The 25,618-nt window shown below is 36.7% G+C and overlaps 1 protein-coding gene across 1 annotated transcript in view; it reads left to right on the plus strand.

Annotated features, from left to right (window-relative positions):
- Positions 1–424: 424 nt before the first annotated feature.
- Positions 425–25,618, plus strand: part of LOC128866252 (diuretic hormone receptor) — a 106,756-nt gene continuing 81,562 nt past the window's right edge. The window contains exon 1 of the mRNA XM_054106836.1: positions 425–941. The gene's annotated coding sequence lies outside the window, so the exon portion shown is untranslated. The remainder of the gene's footprint in view (positions 942–25,618) is intronic.

Raw genomic sequence — 25,618 nt, forward strand, 5'->3', positions numbered from 1 at the left:
TAAGTGGGACTTTGTGGCAAGCGCATAAGTATGGCTTATGATGGTGAGTGGGTACCTGCAATTTAACTAGAACAATTAAAATGACCAAAGTTCGTGCAAAACTTTACTGAGATTCATTCAAATTGTATTTGAAGATATTTCTCAACCAACAAAAGCAACTTGAAAGCAAAACAACAGATGTAAAAATGTAAAACAAAACGAGTCGAGTGAGAAATTTCACAAGTAACAGTATAAGTGTGTGTGTGTGTGCGTGTGGAAAACTGGATTGCCAGCAAGTGATGTCTATAATTATTCCCAAGTTGTAAACTCATGCAGTCGTTCGAAGGTAGCGCCAATATTCTCACGAAAAGGCAATAAATTGTTGTGTTGGCGGAATAAATCGCCTACAGGCCAACAATCCACATTTCTTTATCAGTGTTAAAATTATACGATCTATTGTTGTTGCAAAGGCTGCCAGACATAGGCAAAGTAAAAAGTATATATAGAAGAGAAAGTGTAACAAAAATAGTGCAAGTGGGCAGGTGTGCGGCTATACTCACACATAAACACCACTTAGGCCAGACAGCCAGAAAAGCTTGAAAGAGAAAAATATGGATATGAAAATAGAAGAAGCAAAAATAAAGATTGAAAAAAGTGTGAATGCCAGTGTCTATACTCGTACACTTTGACCTACTGCAGACAAGCGTACCCGTATGCAAATGAGTGATGCTAATATGCGGCAGAAGTGGGAATGTTTGAGGTACGCAAATATAAAGTGTCAGGCGATGGGCGATAATATTTCACATAAAGCATATTTAAATTGGCTAGTTGAAGTGTGAATCTATGTCAGTAGAAAAATTTAAAGAAAACGTCATAAAAATTGTAAAGCAACAATAAAAACTTTCTGCCATGTGGCCAATGGGGATACAACAGTTCTGTCGCTGCATCGTCAGGCGAGACTGGTAGGTATATTAATTTTAAAGCATGCAAAAATATGCACGAGAACATAATCAATCATTGTGTCTTCTTGTAGATACTGATATTTGACACTCCTTTTATTTGTTTTCAATAAAATAATAAAAAACAAAACTATATAAAAAAAAAAAAAAAATATTTTCTGTAAATCCTTCCTCGAAATTCTCATTTGTTAGGCACTTACCATTAATGCATGAGTAATTAATGATTTAATTGAGCTCAATTTAGAATATAATAACTCATTTAAGTTCTACAATTAATATTTAGTTGAGCATAAATTCATTCAGATTCCCCATACAACTCCTTGAAGATAGTTCAATGAGAAAACTAAAGTTACAAAAACAAAAAACAAAACAAAAAAATGAAAACCATGAAAGGCGAAATTTATCAAATTCTTTTCAACTTGTATAACAAATAGCATGAAAACTAAATAGAAATGAGCTGAAGCGCAGTGAGGGTAGTGTGGAGGCTTTTTCCAATTTGCGACCGTGGCGAGTGTACAATACATCAATACTAGTACCTATTTGTAGTCGATATTAGCTGCTATTAGAATTTTGGTTATAGCTTTCAGCTTTCATCTTCAATGCGAATAAAATTCCATAATTGCGACCGATTAATAAAATGAAAAGTAAAATAAAAAGGAATGCTATTCATAACACCCAATCAAAGTATGAATTCGTAAACTCGAATGTGGTTATGAGGTTGTCCGTCCGCTGTGAAATATTAAAAAATGCGATTTACAATTTAGGATAATAAATACTTACACACAAACATTTAAAATAGCAACGACACTGAACTACATATAACTAACCCCAGTACACGCACTTCTTTTTCTGTGTCAAATCGATCCCTGAGTACGAAAATCTACATATTTTTATTCGGACATCTAGTTTTCGAAATATCACCGAATAGTTATTTTGAATTTAAGAAAATCAGCAGATCATGCAAATTTGCCTGATATGGCTCCATGTGACTTTTTCCTGTTTCCCAAGCTCAAGTTGCCGCTCCGTGGAAAACATTTTGAGACAATTGAAGTCATAAAAGAGAATTCGAAGAACACACTCGAGCTTGACTTGTTTACAGTAGCACAGAAAACAAACTATGTGACATATCACGCTGAAATTTGCCATGTAAGCTTATAACAGTCCTACCATCCAACAAAAAATTTATTTTTGCCATATGTCATCCGCGGACCGTTTTATTGATAACGTCTCGTTCATATTTGAGCAGAAGGTATGTTCATATGTAAATACATATATAAAATTGTCATGTCAATAATCAATAAATCAGCTTTCTATCCATTAATCATCTTTCAATCAAAACTAATATGCGTTTGCCCTGTCATCTGATGGGCAATAGTCGCTAATGAAATATTCACAATAGTATCATAGTGCAAATAGATTTTTTTGTGCATTCAAAATCATTTATTTATAACATTTTATTTTAATAAAATACAGCTCGACAAAAGCACTACCAGCAATAATGCCTAGAGCATGTTAATAGCACTAATTCCCATCTTTATAAACAAAACCTTATTTATAGATTTGGATTCCAAGTAAGTGCAGAAAAGAAACCTGCACATAGAAATATCAATTCATATCAATTAGAAATAATATATAAGATTATTGACATCAAATAGTATACAAAAACCATTTTTGTTTACATATTTTTTTGTAGTAGTGTGGTACTAAAGTAAGCGTCTTAAAAAAAGATAGGCCGCTTGTCAACAGGATTTTAGCTCTTCAGGACATCTGAAACGAAAAGGTTAAACTGATTATTACTCTGTAGGCTGTCATTCTGGCAGGTGCTACAATGGGAATTTTTTTTTGAAAAATAACAAAAGAGCGGACTTTTGAAAAAAAGGTACATATGTTTTTCGGGTGGAAATCAGTTAGGGTGGAAAGTTAGGGCTGAAAAGTAATTCCGCAAGCTAAATTCCGCAAAAGGCCCAGCTTCATTCATGAGTAAAATGGGTGGCAGAAAGGTAGAGAATTGACATACCCTTCATACAATTTCTTTACAGAAAGGACCAAAATGACGGAAGGAGTAGGAGCGACTGTCTCTTATCCGCAATTTGGTCTCCAAAAGTCTTTCAGGCTTTCTAATCTCTCTGAAAGACTCTCTAATTGCTGTTGTAGTTTTGAAGTGGAAATCTATGCCGCAATAAAAGCAACTGCATTGGCTCTGGAATTAAATTCGCTTAATACTGCGAAAAACATTTCTTTGGACTAACGCGAAATGTGTTTCGAGCGTAATGCAATGCATTGAAAATGGATGAACTCTGCGAGAACGGGCAGGTCTCTATTTATTGGAAACCAGGACAGGAAGAAATAGAATGAAAGGTGAGAGCCGATGAGTTCGCTAAACTTGCCGAGATTCAGCACATCAGAGATGCCACACATCACACTCTTTTCTGAAAACGGAACTGGATGAGTAGCTTTTTCTGAAAACGCAGTCGATATGGGAACACTCACACGAAACCAACAAAATTATGCTAAGGACTTGGAATACGAAAACTATCAACTGTATTTTATTACTCTCAAAAAGACTGCAAAATATTGGTTTGAGTACTGACCGGATCTGACCATTTCTCTGATCTGGGTTCCAGAACATATTAACATAGAGGGAAATGAAATTGCTGATGAGGTTGCCAGGAAGGGGGCTTAATTGGTCTCAGCGACCTCCTACCCGGCATTCAGCAGCCCCCTGACAGTTGTTAAAGGGCAACTACACAAATTATTTCTCAGAAAAGCGTAGAAAAGATGGAGTTCCATTTCTTCAAGTGATATTTTGAAAACCCTTTGGCCCTATATAATATACGGAGGACTCAGAAAGTTTTTTAGACTCCTCGCCATTTAATACCCAAACTCCTAGCTGTGTTTACCGGTCACTGGACGATTGGCACACACGCGGAAAAGATAGGTTCACCATTTAACCCCCATTGCACAAGCTGTGGGGACCTTTCAGTGAAAGAGACTTTTGAGCACTTTTCTGTAAATGCTCGAGTTTGGCAGCTAGACGATTAAGGTCACTGGATGCTCCATTCTTTGGCCGCCTGGGGCAGTGCGCCAACTTAAATTCCATCAATATTCTTCATTATGTCAACAGCTCTGGCTGACTGTGGATATCTGCCTGTAGGATGTCTCATAATGGTATCAAAACGGCGCTTTAAGAATGACAGATTGACACTTCAACCATTTCACCGGCCTACTGACGGGATACTGTCTCACCTCACATCACGCAGCCAAAATGGGATTAGTCCAGAGCGATATGATTAGTGCATGCAACGAAGCGAATGCTAAGGGTACTTTGGAATACCTACTTTGCCATTGCCATGCTCTTTGTAGGGCTCCACAAAGGTGCCTAGGCTGAAAGGCTTCTTAAAACACACGAAGACGCCCATTAAGAATTACATAAAACAATATCTTTTGCTCCAAATACTCGTACATAGCCTGGTAGCACAATGGACCCTAGACCTTTTTACAGATCAGCCAGCACTACTTTGATGCAATTTTCTGCAAATATAGTCAGCGCCTCGGTAGTCTAGCGTAAGTGCAGTAGCCTGCCATCCCATAGGTTGTGGGTTCGAATCCCACGTAATGCACGGCCCTCGCACTTTTCCAAACTTACCTTAAAAAAAGAAACAAAAAAGAAATTCATTCCTCAACCCAAAAAACCATATCCTTCTAATCCTTACTGCCGCACAAAAGTCAGCACATTACTTGCATTGCGGAAGCGGGCAATCGCGGTAATAGCGCAGCCACACCAAAATTTAGCGCAGCCCTCAACCATCTGTGTGATCCTTCTAACAGAAAAATGTGAACCACAGATGGCGCGCTAAACAGTCACAAGGCGTTGTTCCTAAGCAACGACAGGAGGGAATTCCTACTATTTATTTAGAACTGGTAGCGGCAGGCTAATCACCTACCCTGCCAGAAATAAATAGATTAACGAAACCAACGCAAGACTAAGTCTTGTCGAGGCCCTATGCTCTACAGTGGAAGGAACAATGAAAAATAAAATGCATATAGTTAGCTAGTAACTTCCCCGAACTTTCCTGTGAACTTTGATAGCAACATTTTCTTGGCTTCGGAGCTATTCATAATTTCATCAACAATTTTGCATAATTTAAAACAAACAAAAACATCAAAAAAATTTACAAATTGAAATCAATGACCACTCTTACACAAGCGAAGTTTAACAAGTGGCCCGCATTGATTTTTATGATGCCATTAGTTGGTTTTCCTAGTAACGAATTTCTTTGCATCATGAATTTGAATTGCTGGACTGCATATATTAATATCATTTTTACAAAATTTATTCACGGACAGCCAGAATTCAGGTAAAAAACTTGAAAGACGAATCAACAATACATCCCTCGAAAATTCCAAGAAGGACAATAAAAACTCATTTAAAATATTGATATTAAAAAATCTGGCTTCATGTGCGCTAATTAAGCCCATAACCAATTCATGAATAATTTAGAGCACAATATCCGCTAACATCAGTATTTTTTTTCTCTGTAAGTATACGAGTGTGTGTGCGCCCATTCCCCAGCAACAGATATTCAAAAATATTTATATGTGGATGTGTATTGTGTATTGCTACGGGGTTGGGGTGTGCTGGCGCCACTGTAGATATCCCAATTTTTAGTTACCTCGGCATGAGTTTCTACTGAGTAGGCGAATTTCATGCTGCTGTTCATAAATAATAAATAAGTTAACGGCGGCGAAAACAAAGCGTGACGTGAAAAGGCAAAACTTGCTGAATTGAAGGAAATAAAGTGAATTGATGTCAGAGAAATAAAAGAATGTTTTTCTATAAATGGAGTTTTAAGCGCTGAGATCTTCATAAACGCGGAGTAGATACTAAAAGTTTAGCACAAAGTATTTTTTAAAGCTAAAGCTGAAAGTTTGTACTCGTTTATACAAACAAATATAAACTGCGAATGCCACGCAACTGAAAGTGACGTATTTAGTTCGTATTGGGGGTGTCAATGCTTACTTGAAATAATGGCCTCAATTTCACCACTTTAAAACTTGAAACCGCTTTTGGCGTAGCCCATTACATCAGTGCGTACATGGCAATAGTCGCCTTATTTGAGCTGTGCCTTGAGTTTCGTAGCAGTTGCTTCGCAAAGATTGAAACTGATTAGTTCCCGAGTTACAACATTACATTTTTCGAGTGTTGCAAAAAAAAAAAGGGAAAATTTAGGAAAACTTCTTCTCTACTTTAAATGTTCATTGCATCATTATTGGAGTAGACGAGTTTCAGTTTATTTTTATGTTGCCAATTTATTCCAAATAAATATAAAACTTTTCAGAGAAATCGAATTGGCTGGGATTATGGCTCAATCGATATTTTTGTTTTGTGTGCTACTACAACAAATATTTAAACTCAGTCTTAACTCAAGTACAAGTTATTTCCCAAAGCGTTTCCACTAATATACAGGGTGGTCCATCTAACGTTTGGAGTTTTTACTTTTTATTTTTCGGACTTTGCGAGCGAAAATAGCATACGGGACATGCCAAACATGTTGCTGAGGGTGAGGCAGGTAGGTAGGTAAAATGGTTCAAGTACCACTCTGGCACTCCCCAGCACTAGCACTAAAGGCCATTTTGATACTTTTATGACACCTCCTATAGACAGATATCTATAGCCAACCAGAGTTGTTGATATAATAGAGAAGATTGATGGGATTTAGGTTGGGGCACTGCTCCAGACAATTAAATAAAGGACCACCCAGTGACCTTAATCGTCTAGCTGCCAATCCTAGATATTTTCAGAAAAAGTGCTCAAGAGTCTCCTTCACTGAAAGGTCCCTACAGCTTCAACAATGCGGTTTAAATGGAAAATCAAGCTTTTCCGCGTATGTTCCGATCGTCCAGTGACCGGTAAACACAGCTACGAGTTTGGAAATTGAATGGCGAGGAGCCCAAAGGACTTCCTGAGTCCTCCGTATATTGTATTGGGCCCAAAGTGTTTGTGAAACATCACTTGAAGAAATGGAGCTCCATCTGTTCTGCGCTTTCCTCAGAAAGAAATTGTGCAATTCTCCTATAAAAACAGTCAAGGCGATGCCGATGACCGGGTAGGAGGTCTCTGAGACCAATTCAGCCCCATTCTTGGCAAGCTCATCAGCAATTTCATTTTCCTCTACGTATGTTCCTATATCCTGGAACCCAGATCAAAGAAATTTTACTTACTCAGAGATTTGATCTCCTCTTTACTGGAGTTGACTAGTTTGGATCTGCGCCATGGCGCTGCCAGACCTCAGATCGCGGCCCGACCATCGGAAAATATTTTAATATCTTCCTCGCTCCCTCGCTCCCACGTTCCCTAAGCATTTTGCATGCATGCAGGTTAGCAAAGACTTCTCTCTGAAAAACACTAGCATATTCGGCAGTTTTAAGAAAATAGCTAAATTAAAAATTAAAATAGAAAACCCCTGCTCCGACTCTCGATTCCATCTTGGAGCCGTACCAGCATTCGGTGCAGAGTTTGCTCTCCTTTCTCCTTCCAATCCTGCCTGCTTGGAAAGATTGCCTTGGCGCGAACCGCAAGCTCCAATTTACGGATAGAGAGATGTGCACGAAGTTCAAGGAAATAAGCTGTTAACTGCCCAAAAACGCTACCATGTCCCTTGAGAGATTGTCTCCAGAGGCCAACCTCCTTTCACCTAACTGCACTTTGAGCAGCGATGGAAATAACATGAAATTCGATGCCAAGGAAGTGCAAAACCACATTCAGGCCATCACTGGGACAAGTTCTACATGCTCCGGAAATGCCAATACAAGCAGTTGGTTTACACCCTCCCCAGTTTAATGATATTATAGGCCTTCCGAAGAACTGCCTTCCAAACCAAGACATTACGTTGAACTACAAAGAACGATCTGTGGCTTGAGTACCCATCTTTTGAGCACATTTGCAGGAGTAAAAAGCTATACTGACCTTCTCTACCCGATTTTCAATTTGTAGCTTCCAATGTATAGCTACCTAATACGGGAAGTCTAAAGTGTGGAGGTTCGTATTTTCTGGTTAATAGCCTCAGCTCCGTTTTGTCGGAGTTGACTCTGAGGCTGCCATTGCCATCCCAGCGACTGAAGGTTAGACATTTCCTAAAATAAATTAATTTAAAATAACAAAAACCAGATAATCAGATGAAACGGTGATGAATGGCCGCCAGAAGCTGCATTTTGCCGCCATTAGATTACTTTTAAGAGTTGAAATATAAAATCAAAGTTGATATTGGTAAGTTACAGTAGCGAGCGTAACTAAGTACGTGATCACCTTTTTTTTTAAAATTTTCAATATTTCGCGAGTTAAAACTTTGTTATTATTTTTTTATTATTTCTATTCCTTCTTTAGTAAAAACTATTTAAATCAAAATTTGAAACTTCAAACAAAATTTAGAAAAATTCAACTTTTTATCTAAATTTTAAATTTTTGTATCTGAATCTTTAGAAAACGTTCGAATATACAGTTCTATAGCCTATTAAATTTTGGTATAATAAAGTTCAAGTTTTGTGCTGCAAAAAAATTGCATTGATTACAAATTTTCTTTTCTTGGTGACGGCTCTTAGCTGCTTAGAACTGGCACTTAAACCTTATTTCATGGAAAATGAATTTCTTATGGAAGAAAATGCGCAAGACCATTTGCAAAAAAAAAACAAAAAATAAAAATAAAACAGTGGCACTGGACCCCGAGTGACTGTAGACAATACGACAAACACGATAAGACTAATGGACTTACCTCCGGCAAACCTTACCATTTTTATTGATAGTCAAGCAAGTGTTAAAGAATGCAGCAGGTCACTCTCGCTTATCCAACTACACTCCACCACTCTCGGCCACTTTGTTGTGGAGGAGAATGAAAGAGCACATGAATGTGCAAGGAAAGGCTCTGAGCTGGACCTTCAGCGAGTGGTATAAGCATTCCTCTAAACGAACTCTACACTGCGATTGGCTTGAGCGTAATCGCGGAAGGTGCTCTCTGACTGCTAACTGCAGGGTCTCCAAAGCGCTCTGAATCTTTAAAGAACCAAATATCTGCTTGGATTCAACAAATCAGCTACCAGCGTTCTCACAGGTATTATAACAGGTTACTGCACTATTGGCACCCTAGCCAGTTGAATGGGTCTACCTCAAAGTGACTTCCGCAGGAGTTGTGGAGATGAAGAAGTAATTGAGTCGGTACAACACACTTTCTGTGAATGCCCTGCTACTACGACCCTACTACTTCAAAGAAGCCATCCAAAATATCTTGACGATTATTTCTTTAAAGAGCTGGGAAATTTGTAAAATGTCTCACTGGATGGACAAGTTGCCTTCTCAAAAAGATCTAAGTGGCTTAATCAACTTAATTAGGGGATGGAAATCAAATGCAAGTATCACAATGGCCCTTAGAGCCATCGAGTGTCCTGTCTTAGACAAGCAACCTGGTTACCCTAAACTAATCTAACTCCAGTTTTTAAAAATTACACTTTTCTTATGAAAAATCCGTAAAACTCGTTTCCAAAATATTGTGTTTCATTCAACGCGATCAACAAACCGCTTAAAACTTTCACACAAATGCACTGTAAATACCACAACGCGCTGTAAAATGCGTATTAATATGAAAGTGTGTTTGAGAAGAAATACTTTTGAAACTTACCGCTTTTCTTTGTATTGTTTTAAGTTTTTAATTGTATATGACTTTGAACGAAGAAAAGTTTCCAACAAAATGAATGGCACGTGTTGATGTTGGTTAGCAGAAGCGTGATCCACCTGCCGTGCGCGACTTGCATGCATACAACTATACGTTCAAATGTACAAAAATACGTAAATGCAGTTTGCACTTTGTTATAACTGTTCCTTACTTTAACTTCTGTTCGTGCCGAAGCATTCTGCATTTCCGAACCACTTAAATAGGTGTGGTAAGGCGCACACAGTAATTGCAGCATAAGTGAAAAAGTTTCTACGCTCCCATGCAACTATCAGATCTGACGTTATTTTTTTACACCCAATGCATAAACGCATAAAGGTGCATAAATGTTTTATAATTTTGATGACAATGGACAAACGCGCGAGTGACAAATACATATACCTAGGCACCAACAAAGCACTGCCTACTCCGAAATATATTGCCCTTGAATGAGAATAACTTGGATCCAGCTCCCGAAACACTCTACCTATTTCGATATAGCCACCAGAGTCGTCGTTGTCTACTTTTCCATTACTTCCTTTCGGCTGTTACAACGCGTTCCCCGCAGCGTTTTTTTGACTCGATCAAACAGTAAAAAATCACAGCGAGCCATATTAAGTGAATTCGATGGCTATTGGATGATGTTCGTTTCGTTCTAGGTCGAAAATTCACGGGCAATTCAGGGCGCTGTATGTCGATGTGTTATCATGGTGCATACTCGAAGAGTTGTTTTGCGACAAATTCTTTTTTTCTTAGCGAATTTCTTCACGTAAAAGTTTGATGATGCCCAAATAAAAGTCCTTATTAACTGCCTGACCTACAGGCAAAAATTCATGGTGTAAAATACCGTTGTAATCCATAAAAACCTTGAGCATAGCTTTCGTTTCAGACTGAAAACGATGCGGTTTTATTAGTACTGGTTCATTTGGAGCTCTCCATTCACTCGCTTGATGTCTAGATTGCGTGTCATACTCTTAAACCTACTTAAATTCACGTCTCGTCTCCAGCAATGATGCATTTGATGAATGTTGGTTGGTCGGCTGTAGCTATCATGTCTTTAACGATATCAAAGTGGTCACTTTTTGGATGATATTCAGACCGTTTGGGACAAATCTTGCTGCAATACGGCGCAACGGATCCATAGGCAATGTTCAAGTCCTCTGCCAGCTCGCTGATGGTTAGTTTGCGGTTATTGATCAACTTTCACTCTTCCTCTCACTTTATTGATATTTTCATCAATTTTCGACGACAGCCTGCCACCACGTTCGTCATCCTCAATGGGCTCTCAATCTCTACTGAAGCGGTGATGCCACTTGTAAACAGCGGTTATCTTTAGGGTATCATTACCGAAGCAGTTTCCCAATATTTCTAAGGTTTTCAGACCTTTGAATCCATTTTAACGCAAAAGTTAATACAAACTCGTTGGTGTAAATTCAAATCCATTTTGAAAACTGTAAAAATATCAAAAATACGTGCAGAGGTAGATTTCCTCAAGACGAAGTAACTGATACGAAATTCAAGCAATGGCGATACAACTTTGGTAGGAATGCGAATCACAGATGTGGCAACCTAACAAAAAAGAAACAGAACTGAAATTAGTGGAATTACAGCGTCTCCTGGCGGTTGTTCCGGTAACTCTTTGATCAAGGTGGTATACGACCAGATATGCCACTAACTCTTCGTTGGAGCTGCATTTTTCACTGGTCTTTCACTGGTTTGCTGTACTTATTTGAAAATAACTGGAAAAGTTAATGGAATCTCATTGCAAAACATGATAGGATTATTGGGCATAGATTTAGCTATTAAAAAAAAAATCAACACGAAGTACAATTGAAGAGGGTTCTTCAAAAAAGGTAATAAAACTAAAAAAAATTGTTTTCAATTAATTAAAAATTTTTCGTAAATGTTTATAAACTGAAACCAGAAAAAAATGTTATGCATGTTTTTCAAAAATGACAAACACTTAAAAAAAATTGTTTCTAATTCGTTGGTAAATCTTTATAAAATTTATGCTTGGGTTTTTCCAAAATGACAAAACAAAAATATTAAAATTTTTATAATATAAAATTTTTGTTTGTGTTTTTAAAAACTACAAAGTAAAAAAATTTTCAGGTTTTGTAAATTTTTTTTTAATTTTTTATAAATTTTTTTTAAGTTTAGTTTTTGTTTGTGTTTTTCAAAAATGACAAAGTAAAAAAAAAATTTATTTTTTTAGGGGATAAAAGGGAATTGCCTAATGTTTGCCTTGCAGTATGAGGTCTTGCGTTGTCGTGGTGAAACAAAACTTTGCGTCTGATGGGAAAAAAAATCAGCAGTTATCGTCTCGTTTTGTTCCAGAAGTTCATAATAAACAATACCGGCCATATCCCACCAAATAGGCAGGAAAATCTTCTTGTGGTGAAGGCCATCTCTACGGGTCGATTCTGGTATTTCATCTTTACCTAACCATTGGCGTTTGCGAACAGGATTATTGTAAAGGACCCATTTTTGATCACCAGTAACGATACGGTTCAAAAAACTTTCATTTTCAAGCCGTTGCAGCAGCTGAGAACACACATTCACTCTCTGCTGAAGGTTGGCGACAGAAAGTCTATGCGGAACCCATTTTCCCAGCTTTGAAACCTTTCTCAACTGAACCAGGTGCCTGTGAACTGTTCCATGCGATGAATTTTATCTCTGAGTAATCATATCGACTGTCAAATGAGGCTCAGCTTCCACGAGATCGAGCAAGGTGTCGGAGTTAAAGACTTCAGGACGACCAGCGCGCGGGGCATCCTCCACGTCGCAGTTACCACTTCGGAATTTTGAAAACCACTTTTCCTTACACTCACGGTATCCTCTCCGTGAACAGTGTTTGTTTCTGCAGCAGCAGTTTTTACCGCTTTTATAAAAAAAATACAAAATATGCCTCTTACACGCGTTCGAATATTCAATTTTATTTTTTAACAACACGTGCTTCTATCCGCGATTAAAATCACTTGTTGAATGCACAATTCATCAAAGAAAATATAAATAGTTCCGTTATATGCGAAAGTGAAAGTATTTCAGAACATAAATTGTCTACCAAATTTTAACCCATGCTTGCGTGTTTTTAATTCACACAACTTCCTTCACATTTCTCTTTGTAATCCTCGGCTGCCTTTTCTGCTTTTACAGTAATAAAACGGTGAAAGGTGTCGAAAATGTTCATTTTTGCTTTCAATGAACTAACAGCTGCTATGAAAATTACAACCATTTTGCTACAAGTGACAGCTGTCAAATGTCAAGATTATAATATTGACAGAAGGCTTCCCAAGTAATTTATGTTATTTTGTTGTAAAAACTGGAATTTCCTGCCTGCCAACAAAATAGCTGCCACCACTATTAGCCTACAATATTTTAAAGTGCGTGCTGAACACTTTTCCTTACAATTGCTCGTAAATAGGGTTTCTTATTTAGTGAGGGTCGACCTGCTTAATCTTGTAACTTGCCATGGTGATTCGGTATAAAGTGGACAAAAAGTACGGTGAATTGGTTGTAAAATGAAAAATCTTTATTTATTCTTGTAAATCAATTTCATCCCCTTCAAAATAATCCCCTCTAGATGAAATACATTTATGCCAACGATTTTTCCAATCCCCGAAACATGCCAAAAAGTCCATTTCCGGTATAGCCATCAGCACCTTCTTCGATTCAACTTTTATCTCCTCAATCGACTCGAAACGCGTTCCCCGGAGTGGTCTCTTGAGTTTTGGGAATATCCAGAAGTCACACGGAGCCAAATCAGGTGAATACGGTGGTTGCGGAACGATATGCGAGGAATTTTTGGCGAAATGGTCACGAAGAACGAGGGCAGTGTGAGACGGTGCATTATCGTGATGCAAAAACCAAGAGTTTTTGGCCCATAATTCTGGTCTTTTTAGACGAATTGCTTCACGTAAACGACGCATAACGCTCAAATAATATTCCTTATTAACAGTTTGGCCTGGTGGAAGGAATTCATAGTGCACCACACCACGAAAACTGAAAAAACTGTCATCATGACCTTTATTTTTGAACGGCTTTGACGTGCTCTTTTCGGTCTGGCCTCGCCTTTAGCACGATATTCGCTTGATTGGTCGGTTGTTTCAGGGTCGTAAGCATAAATCCAAGTCTCATCTCCCGTAATGATGCATTTGAGCTTGTCCTAATAGTCTGAAAGCATTGTTTCCCACACATCAACGCGACGACTTTTTTCCAAGAAATTGAGAGTTTTCGGTACCAAACGAGATTTGACTTTTCGTAGACCCAAATGGTCTTTCAAAATGGTTTTCATAGATCCTTCTGATATTCCGATCATATCAGTAAGGTCTTTAACAGTCAACCGACGATTTTTGAGCACTAACTCCTTCACTTTATTGACATGTTGGTCATATGTTGACGTCGATGGTCGTCCGGAGCGCTCCAAGTCATCAACACGTTCTCGACCCTCTTTGAAGTCTTTGTACCACTTATAAACATTTTTCTGCGACATGGTCGAATCACCAAATGCCTTCTGCAACATGCTAAATGTTCCCGCAGCCGAAATTTCATTCCGCAAAAAAAATCTGATGGCACTTCTCTGCTCAATCAAATCAGACATTGTAAAAATCGAAAAATACACTCTTGGTCGTTTGGTAAACACAGGCATAAATATATTACTGATAATGACATTCACATGAAAGTTGGCCCAGATGTTATTAACAGTGCTGCCAACTCATGAAAAAAATAACTAGAGCGAAATTTTAATCCCGCGAAGTTTGACAAATAAATTCACCTTACTTTTTGCCCACAGTGTATGTTAAGTGACTGAATACGAGTAGTAAACTGCAACTTTTAAAATCATGATTTTCATTGGATTGGGAAGTCTTTCACAAAAATGAGTTTCACTACATTTCTGATAATTTGAAGCTATTAAATCTGTAACAACAGCTGATTCACAGTCAGTCCGTTCAGTAGTGTGCAACTTTTACAATGCAGTTTTTTTGAAATAGTACTTTGAAACTTGTAAAAAATCGAATCAATCGTTAAAGTTATATTCTAAAAATTTTGTGAACAGCTAAAAAAATTGTGCTAAGAACATGAACTGGGTACAATAAATTTCGTTGAATCTGAGCGTACACTTTTGAACTGGTACTTCTTGGCTCGCAATATTTTTTTATAGGTTTTGTAAGTTTGCTGTATTCAATTCACATTTGCTTATTTCACGCAATAGGTTATAAATATTTGTTTGAGTAAAAGGTGCTGTAGCGATGGGTTGGTGTGTGACTATCATTCGGAAGTGCATGGGTTCGAATTTCCGTGCATGAACATCAAATAATAGAATCAGCTTTTCTAATAGCGGTCGCCCTTCGGCAGGCAATGGCAAACCTCCAAGTGTATTTTTGCCATGAAAAAGCTCCTCATAGAAAGCCATTTGCCGTTCGGATCGACTTAAAACTGTAGTTTCCTAAGTTTGTGGAGCAACATCAACATCGTCGCAAAAAGGAGTAGGAGCTCGGCCAAACAAGTAACAGAAGCGTTCGCGCTAATTATTCATTTATTTTTATTGTTTAGAGGTATGGCATTCTATTTTGTATGGCAGATGTTTCCTTTGTCTTATGAAGGGCACAGTTTTTTCTCTTTGGAGCGATTTCACGTTTGGTGATTTAAGTATAACAATTTGGACGCTTTCATGCATTTTTCTGATAATTGGTTAAGTATAATTAAAAGAAAACTGGAAAAATATTGAGAAACAAACTTAAAGGTTGCAAGATTTATTCATTGCTGTTGTCCTGGTAAATTTTTTTTTTCTAATTTTTTAGTATGATGTAAAATATGCTTTTTACAATAAAATTTTTGTTCTATTATTTTTTTTATTAAAATTTTTTTATTACATTTTTTTATCCATTTTTATACATTTTTTTTTTTAATTTATTAAATAATTTTTTTTAAACTCATTTTTTTATTTATTTTTTTTAATTAAATTTTGTTTTAATTTGTTTCTATTCATTTGATTTATTCATTGTGGTTGTTCCTGCTAAATTTGTTTTTATTTTTTAGTATAAAATATGCTTTTTACAAAAAAAAATTTTGTTTTATTAATTTTTTTTATTAGAATTTTGTATTACATTTTTTTATTCATTTCTTATTAAAATTTTTTTATTACTTTTATAAATTAAATTTTTTTTATAAAGTATAAAATGTGCTTTTTACAAGGAAAAAATTTATAAATTTGTTTAGCTAAATTTTTTGGATACGCACTTTTTCTTAATGTTTTTAATCAAATTTTCGTTTTCATTTTTCTCAAAATAATTGCGTTTTCTATTTTATCATATTTTTTGTTGCTCTAGCGAAATTGAAATATCTTCGGTTCCTGCCAAATTTTTTCTTTTCAATTTTTAAGATAAAATATACTTAAAAAAGGGAAAAAATGTTATAAATTCTTTTCATAAATTGTTTTTTTTTTTAATTTACGTAAAAATAATTTTGATTTTAATTTCCTTAAATTTTTACTGGTTTAGCGCAATGTTAAATATCCTGGGTTCCTGGTAACATTTTTTTTATATTGTATTATAGGAAAAATATATATTTGGGGGGAAAAATGTTTTTTATAAGTTTTTTATATTTTTATCTAATTTTTTTTTTTGGTTTTCTATACTTTCTACAAAAAAATTGTGTAAAGCGTTTTTTATTAAATTTTCTTTTTAATTTTAGTGAAACTAATTGTGTTTTCTATTTCTTCAGATTTTTTGTTACTCCAGCGCAAAGTGAAACATCTTCGGTTAATGGCACATTTTTCTTTTTAATTTTTTAGAATAAAATATATTTCTGTTAAAAATAAAATTCTAAATAAAAAATTGTTTTTATTTTTGTCAAAAAAATTTGTTTTCTATTTCTCCATACTTTTTCCGCTCTAGCTCAAACTAACATATGTACTCGTATATCTTGTACGTCCGCAAATTGATTGAAGCGTCGCACAGTGTGACGTCCCCATATAAGCGGCGGCCGAAATTGGTAAAGATGTTCCTAGGTAAGGTTGGGAGTTTGTGGCTATCTGTTCAGAATAGCTAACTCACTTAGGCCATAAAGGTCCGTTGTGGTATCACTGTGTAAGACGGGAACCTCAGAGTTTATTCATCATTGGAACCATTTAGAAGCTCTTATGATGCGTAGGATGATGCCGTGCTCTGCTCCTAGCTAAATTCCCCAGCACGGAGGAGGTGTTCTACTGCTTCTTCCTCTACCTCGTCTATACAACTTCTGCAGTATTCATGAGAAAACACACCCCCTACCTAACAGCCAATGGCTGGTGGCATAAGCCACGACCTTCGCGATGTTCTCTCGTGAGAGGTTGAGCAATTCTTTTGACTCTTTCTTCTTTATTTGTGACCAAATTAGTCTGATTGTTACATAAGTATTTACTTCTCTTCACGATCTATTGACTTCCTGGAGAATATAATTTTGTATCCTAAATTTGCAAGTTGCCATAGGAATTCCAATATTGCCTGCGTTTTCAAGCAGTGGAAGATTAGTACCCTTTCTGGCCAGCTAATCGGACCAGCAATTTCCTTCAATATCTCTATGTCACGGAACCCATATAGGACTGATCGTGAATATTTTAGGTGCTAATATTTTTGGTGCTAATATTACATAAAAATAAAATTGTTTACTTGGAAAGCTGGTGCGACAGAAATCCGCATCGCAGATATTCTCTGCTCCGCCACAAGCACCCGTTATATGACGAGAAGAGTAAAATTGATTTTTATAATACTCATACACTTGTACAAGTACATGCATATGTATGTGTGTAAGTATGCAGAAGTGCACTCCAGTTTGATGGTTTGCTTTCACACGGAAAATCAATATAATTGAAAAGTTTGCTTGCAGTTTAATTGAGTGACTTTCAGCGGTACGCGGAAGTGCAACCTTCGAAGTATTTCTTTTTCGAGCTTCCATTTGTTAGCTAAACGTTTATGCATTTAAATTCAGTTCCTCAAATTAGCGATAGAATGTGCGTGAATGCTAACTTTACTATGTACGAGGATGTCCTTTTATATTTTGTGTCTTTGCAAAACTCCGAATTACTATTTTTTTTTCAAAGTTTGGTTACTTTAGGACAAACTTACATATTACGTTTTTTGTTCTTTCTTCAGTGAAAAACTCATCTTGTCCAAAAGTATTCGTGAAATATTTCTTGCAATGACTTATTACAATTTTCGGGGTGAGCTTTAAATAGTGGCTTCAAAGTGGTACATAACCGAAAGTTTTCGGGGAATTAAGGGAAACCAACGGCCGAAAACGAACCATTCTTCATAAAGAAATTGCGAGCTTTCACGTATCGGCCCACAAAGAAGAGTTTTTGCGCACTGAATTTAATGATCAAATTAATGAGTCACTCGCTTTACAGCCCTAATTGGGCACCTAATGATTTATTTCTGTTTCCGAACATCAAAAATAAAATACGAGGTCAACGTTTTTCAACGCATAAAGAAACCATTTAATAGCTTGGTTTTGAAGTATCCATATCTGAGCTGCAAAAGTGCTTTGAAAATTGGTTCAAGTGAATGCAGAAGTGCATTGACTTCCAATGAGAATATTTAAAAAAATCTAAAACTTCTTTATTATTATTTTACTGTGAAGAAGCATTGCATTCAAGGGGCCTTGCGGGAAATTGGTCTCGAAAAAAAAGATTGCAATAAGAAGCTCCACGTGACAACTTGAGGAAATAAGTACCTGCAAGTTTTAATTTTTGCTTTAGGTATTGAGTGGATAACTTTTTATTTTATAAGAGGTTTGGGATTTTATTTTATTTACTTTTGTATTCTTTAGTATTATTCGGCATGGGGTTCGCTTGTGTATTATTTTGATTTGATTTTTCACTGGTTCGCTGTACGTATTTTATGGGAACCCCACTATGATACTTGAAGTGGTTATTTAACAAAGTTTCGTAGTTTATTAATGAAAAAATAAGAAAAACATCTCAGACGGTTTTTCAAAACGGACAAAAAAAATGTTCCCCCAAAATTTTGAACAAAAAAAATCTTAAATGTTCGAAAGGAGCGGAAATATTTCTCTTTAAAAACCTTTTTTTATAAAATTTTCAACTCTTTAATAAAATTCAACATCCCTAATATATTGAACAGAAAAGTAAAATTTTATTTTATAAAAAAGGGTTCTAAAAAGTATCCATATTTTATCTTAAAAAATTAGAAAAAAAAATGTAAATGTTCGAAAGTACCGGAGATATTTCGCTTTAAAAAACTCCTTACTAAAATATTCAATATTGAGTAAATTTCAAAATTATGAAATTTTTTGTTTCAAAATTTTTTGAGTTTATTTAAAAAAATATACCAATTTTCAGAAAAATGTCTCCCTCTGCCGCTACCTTTTCCGTGTCAGTTTTCCTGTGCCGGAAAAGTATGTTTTCAAATGAGACGCTAAGTTGAATCTTTCAAGTTTTTACTCAAATATCCCGCCTTTAGCAGCCGTTAAATGCGAATTTATTTGACAAAATATGGAGTTGACGTGTTACTATAAAAGTATTAAAAAATATTCATATCTTCGCATCACGTGCGCAAAACACTAAACGATTCATATGACCATCAAATAACCTTATTGCTTTCGTGACCATTTCCCCCCTCATAAAAGGAAAAAGTATCATTTAACATGAAAATGTATGCTCACATAAAGTATAGGCACATTAAGGCGGCACAATTTTTATGAAATGAGAAAAGGAATGCTGAAGAAAGTTGGTTGCTCAAAGGAGTCTGGCAAAAACGTATGGGTTTTGTATATTTAATTTTTTGTATTTGGTATAAGTATAAGTATAAGTATAAGTATAAGTATAAGTATAAGTATAAGTATAAGTATAAGTATAAGTATAAGTATAAGTATAAGTATAAGTATAAGTATAAGTATAAGTATAAGTATAAGTATAAGTATAAGTATAAGTATAAGTATAAGTATAAGTATAAGTATAAGTATAAGTATAAGTATAAGTATAAGTATAAGTATAAGTATAAGTATAAATCTAAGTATAAGTATAAGTATAAATATAAGTATAAGTATAAGTATAAGTATAAGTATAAGTATAAGTATAAGTATAAGTATAAGTATAAGTATAAGTATAAGTATAAGTATAAGTATAAGTATAAGTATAAGTATAAGTATAAGTATAAGTATAAGTATAAGTATAAGTATAAGTATAAGTATAAGTATAAGTATAAGTATAAGTATAAGTATAAGTATAAGTATAAGTATAAGTATAAGTATAAGTATAAGTAGGACTATGAATAAGTTCGTGCGGTTTTTTTCGAAATTTGAAACTTTATTGACGTAAAATGGTTACAAATTTAATATTCAAAATATTGTCCATCGCTTACTACTACTTTTTCCCATCTTTCTGGCAATTCACGGATTCCCTTTGTGAAAAATTCGGTCGGTTTTGCCGCAATCCACGAATCGATCCATTTTTTGACTTCATCGTAATTACGGAAGTGCTGGTCAGCCAGGCCATGTTGCATCGATCGGAAGAGATAGTAATCGGATGGCGCAAGGTCTGGACTATACGGCGGGTGGGGTAGGACATCCCATTTGAGCGTTTCTAAGTATGTTTTGACCACTTGTGCAACATGTGGCCGAGCATTGTCATGTTGCAAAATAACTTTGTCGTGTCTATCGGCGTATTGCGGCCGTTTTTCTCGCAGTGCTCGGCTCAAACGCATCAATTGTCGTCGGTAGACATCCCCCGTAATCGTTTCATTCGGTTTCAGTAGCTCATAATACACAACACCCAGCTGGTCCCACCAGATACACAGCATAACCTTCAGGCCATGAATATTCTGCGCCGACGTCGATGTTGAAACATGGCCAGGGTTTCCATACGTTGCCCGACGTTTTGGATTGTCGTAATGGACCCACTTTTCATCGCCAGTCACAATTCGATGCAAAAAACCCTTTCTTTTGTGCCGTTGAAGCAGTTGTTCGCATGCCATAAAACGGCGTTCAACGTCTCTTGGCTTCAATTCATACGGCACCCAATGGCCTACCTTTCGGATCATTCCCATGGCTTTTAAACGTTTGGAAATGGTTGATTGATCAACTCCCAAAGTTTTTGCAACCTCTTCTTGCGTTTGAGCCGGATCTTGATCGAGCAATTCCTCCAATTCGGTATCCATGAACTTTGGCGGCGCACCCTCGCGTTCTTCGTCTTCCAAGCCAAAATCACCACTTTTAAAGCGTGCAAACCACTTCTGGCACGTTCGCTCAGATAGAGCATGCTCACCATAAACTTCCACCAAGATACGATGACTTTCGGCTGCTTTTTTCTTCATATTAAAATAATGAAGAAGAATTCCCCGCAAAAACACATTATTTGGCACGAAATTCGACATTTTCAAGTGTGGTAAAAATATTGTTGTTTACGCTTCAAATAAAAAACTTATACTGACGTTTGTGCCTTACGACAGTAGCTCTCCAATGAATGTTTGGAAATGTGGATCGATGGAATAATAATCAAGTTACGCCATCTGTTGTAAAACCGCACGAACTTATTCATAGTCCTATTATAAGTATAAGTAAGGTTAGAGGTTTCATTATCACAAAATCCTCAGTTTTTTAGAGTTTTAACTATCCACTTATTGCATTAATTATTTAGTGCACTATACCCAACCCTGGTAGAGGTTTGTAAACGGCATACAAATTAGTTATGTTCCAGGAAAAATTTTTATGGATGTACCTCACTTTGTAAGTTCATCTGCTCCGCAGTTTTTCATGGACTCTCAATGAGATGGAATCTGTTCTCATTTACTACACAGAGGTTCGGTATCAAGGTGCTCCACATGTGGTCCTGCTGATATTCTTCTATTCGAAAGGAGGCTTTATCAATTACACGAGGTATTCGAAATCTATTAGGAAGTTTCTTAAAAGCAAAGCACAGCAGTAGCTGCCCGATGATATTCTGCTATATATACTCATAGTGACCGCGAATTTACTAATTTTAATCATTAAAAATTTACTTGTAAAGAACTGCCGATCATTCACAAAGCTTTATCCCCCTTCCTTTTGAGCTTCTTAAGACATTTTTCGAGGCATGATTTGTTAACAGAATTTTTTTTTTATTTTTTTATTCTGGTTGACAAACATACCCTTCCTGTTACAAATAAAGGGCATTACCTCGGCTAGTTTATTTTTGAAAATGCTATTAAAACCAATATATTCCAATGCGTTTAGCTTAGTACTTCATACAGATCTCCGCATCAGCAAGCTTGGTTTTGTGGGTTGTGCTAGGGCTATCTTTCCAATTAGATTGGATTGGAAGGAGGGGAGAGTCTGCACGGGCATAGGTACCTCTATTTTCACCGACGGATCCGAGCAGGAATCTTGAGCTGGAGATTTTCTAAAGTAGCCAATATTTCAATCTGCTTTAAACTGCCGAAAATTAGTACAGTGTTTCAAGCAGAGGACCTCGCAATCCTGCATGCATTCAAAATGCTTAAAGATCGCTGTTGGAAGAGGTATAGAAATATCCCTTCCGATAGTCAAGCTGCGATCAAGACGCTATCGTCACCATGTTCCAGCTCTCTTCTGGTCAACTCCTCTAAAGAAGTGATCAAACTTCTCGAACGTACAGGAAATATTTCTGTTATTTAGGTTTCGAGGTATAGGGAAATAAAATTGCCTGGAAAGGGGTAGACAGAATCGATTTCAGTTGTCTCAATCTCAGGTATCGGTATGCCCTTGGCCGTTGTTAAAGGCAAACTGCACGATTTCTTCCTTAGAAAAGGCGCAAGACAGAAGGAGTTCTATCTTATCCTGTACTATCTTAAAACAATTTGGCCTCAGTACAGATAGAAGCTGGGCACTTAAAGTGCTATGAATCTCTTGCCACTCAATTTCCAAAATCATAGCAATGTTCACCTGTCACTGGGTCCTAGGAACTCATGCGGTGAAGCTTGGCCTTCCAAACAACCTCCATTGCAGTAGCTGTGGAGATCCGGCAGAGAAAGAGACTATTGAACACTTTCATTTGCAAATGTCCGTGTCTGGCGGCTAGGCGCTTGAGATTCCTTAGTGTACCTTTCGCGTATAGCCTGAGGCACTTTTCCAGTCTATGCCCCATTTATCTTCTCCACTAGAGCAACAGCACTGGATGGCTGTAGATGGGGTTCCTTCCTTAATGTTTTGTAATTTTTCGCAGGTCTAGTTTATGGCATCAAAGTGCTACCTGTAGTGAGTGTACCCGTGTACCTTCAATCTAACCTACCTACCTACCTAGTTTAGCATAGTCTTCAATAAGCTGGCAAAAGGGGCACAAATGATCATAAGGTCGAAGGAAAGCCTTCATTTCATTCAAGTGTGCAAGTAGCTGTCGCGGGCAAAAGAAGCTGCGATTTACAATAAAAATAAACTTGCCAATGGGCCACCCTTTAGTATACTCTTTTACTTTGTGCACTTAACTAGTTGACTGAGTTCGCAGTTTCACTTGGTTAAGCACCAAATTAATACGTAATGGCTGCATTAAAAATAGACACAAATGGGCTTTGTGTCAAATGACCGCAAAAATACTTACGTGGCTGAGTTCTATGTTACTTTTTATTTTTTCACATTATGTGCCACATGCAACATATCTAATGCGATTTCTGAGAATGTCGCCAACACTTTTCAGGTTCTTAAAATTGCTCGTGCATTTCATGGCTACCATTATTAGCACTTCTTTTTTGTCACTTTCGCTTTTGGCCGCAGTAAACCGCAAATTTTTAGGACTTCTTAGGTTGCACGCATAAATTTATGGAATAAAATGTTATGAAATTCGTGTAAGTGGAGTTTGTTAGCATAAAAAGGGATATAATTTCAGAACGCAACTTAATATACTTCGTTCGTATGATTGTTGCTTTGTGGGCTATGGACTGGTCCCGCAGTTAAGTAGTTAATTATTGTTTTAATTATTTTTATTCCTTTTTTTAAATTATTTTTATTTTCAAAGAAGTCAATTAAGGCTGATGCGCTTAGCGCTTTGATCATAAAAGAGTTCGCTTGTGACTGAGGGTATTATAATTTTGTGCCCATTGTGGGTAACTAATGGAAATATATAGAGAATAAATACATAAAATAATATGCCGAAATACTTAGAACTGTGGGAGAAGTGGATTGAGCCATGTCTGTTCGACCGTTCTTTCTGCCATGTTGCACGATAGCTCGAACAAGAATTATAATTTATGCACATCTACTCTTTTCTCAAAATAGGTTTGCATTAAAAATTGGTGAAATCGATATCACGTCCACCTGCCATATAAAGGTACCAACGTAAAAAAAAATGAATATGACGCAAGTAAAATTAAAAAATGCTTTTATCTCTATGACGACGCTGGTACTGAGTCCTGAGTACTGAGTGTTGGACACATTTTTTTTGTGCTTAAAGCAATTTTTTCGTTCATCGCAGGCGCGTATCTCGATTTTGGAGGCTAACTTCGAAAAATGGTGCAAATACAATATTTATGACTCTTCTTCTTCTTCTTGATTGGCGCCATAACCGCTTACGCGATTTTGGCCGAGTTTAACAAAGCGCATCAGTCGTTTATTTCTCGTGCTAACCGGCGCCAGTTGGCCACCCCAAGTGAAGACAAGTCCTTATCCACCTGATCTTTCCAACGTAGAGGAGGCCTTCCTCTTCCTCTGCCAGCACCAGCTGATATCGCATCGAATACTTTCAGAGTCGGACATGCTGGATCTTTATTCGTTGCGCTATGCTATGTCGTCGTAAAGCTCATATAGCTCATTATTCCATCGCCTGCCGTCGCTAACGTGCAAAGGTCCAAAAATCTTCCGCAGAATCTTTCTCTTAAACACTCGAAGGGCTGCCTCATTGCATATTGTCATCGTTCAAGCTTATACGCTGTACGTTAGGACGGGCATGGTGAGATCCTTATAGGGTGTTAGTTTTATTATCGGTGCTAATGCTAGTTCCTAAATAAACCTTTTACAACCTCGAAATCATAACTGCCCACAGAGACGTAGGTGCCAATATGCGAGTGCGCCGACTGTTTACTTGATGACAGGAGGTACTTCGTTTTGTCCTCGTTCACCACCATACCCGTTCGATTTGCCTCTTTATCAAGTTTGCAGAAGGTAGAACTAACAGCGCGGTCTTATAAAAAATTGCGCCTGAGCGATTAAGTTCTGCGATTTACACGAACTTTTCCATCATCAGGTTAAGGAAGTCACACCACAGAGAGTCACCTTATGTGAATCCTCGTTTGGTATCAAACGGCTCGGTGCTAATATCATTTAGAGCAGCTAGGCATTCCTGAGCAGCCTTAATCTTGCTAATACTGCCTACATTGATTTGATGGCCGCCTGGCTGTCCGAGAAGTAATTTATCGTAGTTTTTGTTACGGTGTGGCAGTTAGTTTAAGGGAAGAGTATTCAGATTCTTGATTATAACTACTCACAGTATGTAATATTTACCTTATTACCTTATTTGGTAAAAAAATGCCACAGTGTCAAAACTTCCTTGGTCTCTTTCGTTTAAAGAATACTTTTTTAAGTGATGGATGTGATAAAGAAGAGGCAAACCACATTTTACCCCGCTTAAAGTTGAAGTACTCAGCATTTTAATGATTACACGATTTTCGTAAGCCACCCAAATTTAACGAGTCATTTGCACTCTCAATTTTTTGCTGATGCACCCTCGCCACGAAGTTGATTGACTGAAATGTTTTCCGTATTTACCATCCGCTACCAACTTATCCGTCACATTGGCTATTTATCATATTGTCGGATATTACGGCGCTTGACTCACGAATTTACACAATCACACCAACTTCATATCCCTTCATTTGATTAATCTACATATTTAAGTCTCGTTGAATACTTTTAGCAGTCAAAACATCAAATTTTGAAGTGAAGACAGCGAGGCCATCAATTAAATTTTTAGTATAACCAATTCTCTAATGTCAAAGTTGAACATTTCAAATGTTGATATAAAAAAAACGTGCATTCTGT

The sequence above is a fragment of the Anastrepha ludens genome, chromosome 6 (genome assembly GCF_028408465.1).
Source record: "Anastrepha ludens isolate Willacy chromosome 6, idAnaLude1.1, whole genome shotgun sequence".
Classification (NCBI taxonomy): domain Eukaryota; kingdom Metazoa; phylum Arthropoda; class Insecta; order Diptera; family Tephritidae; genus Anastrepha; species Anastrepha ludens.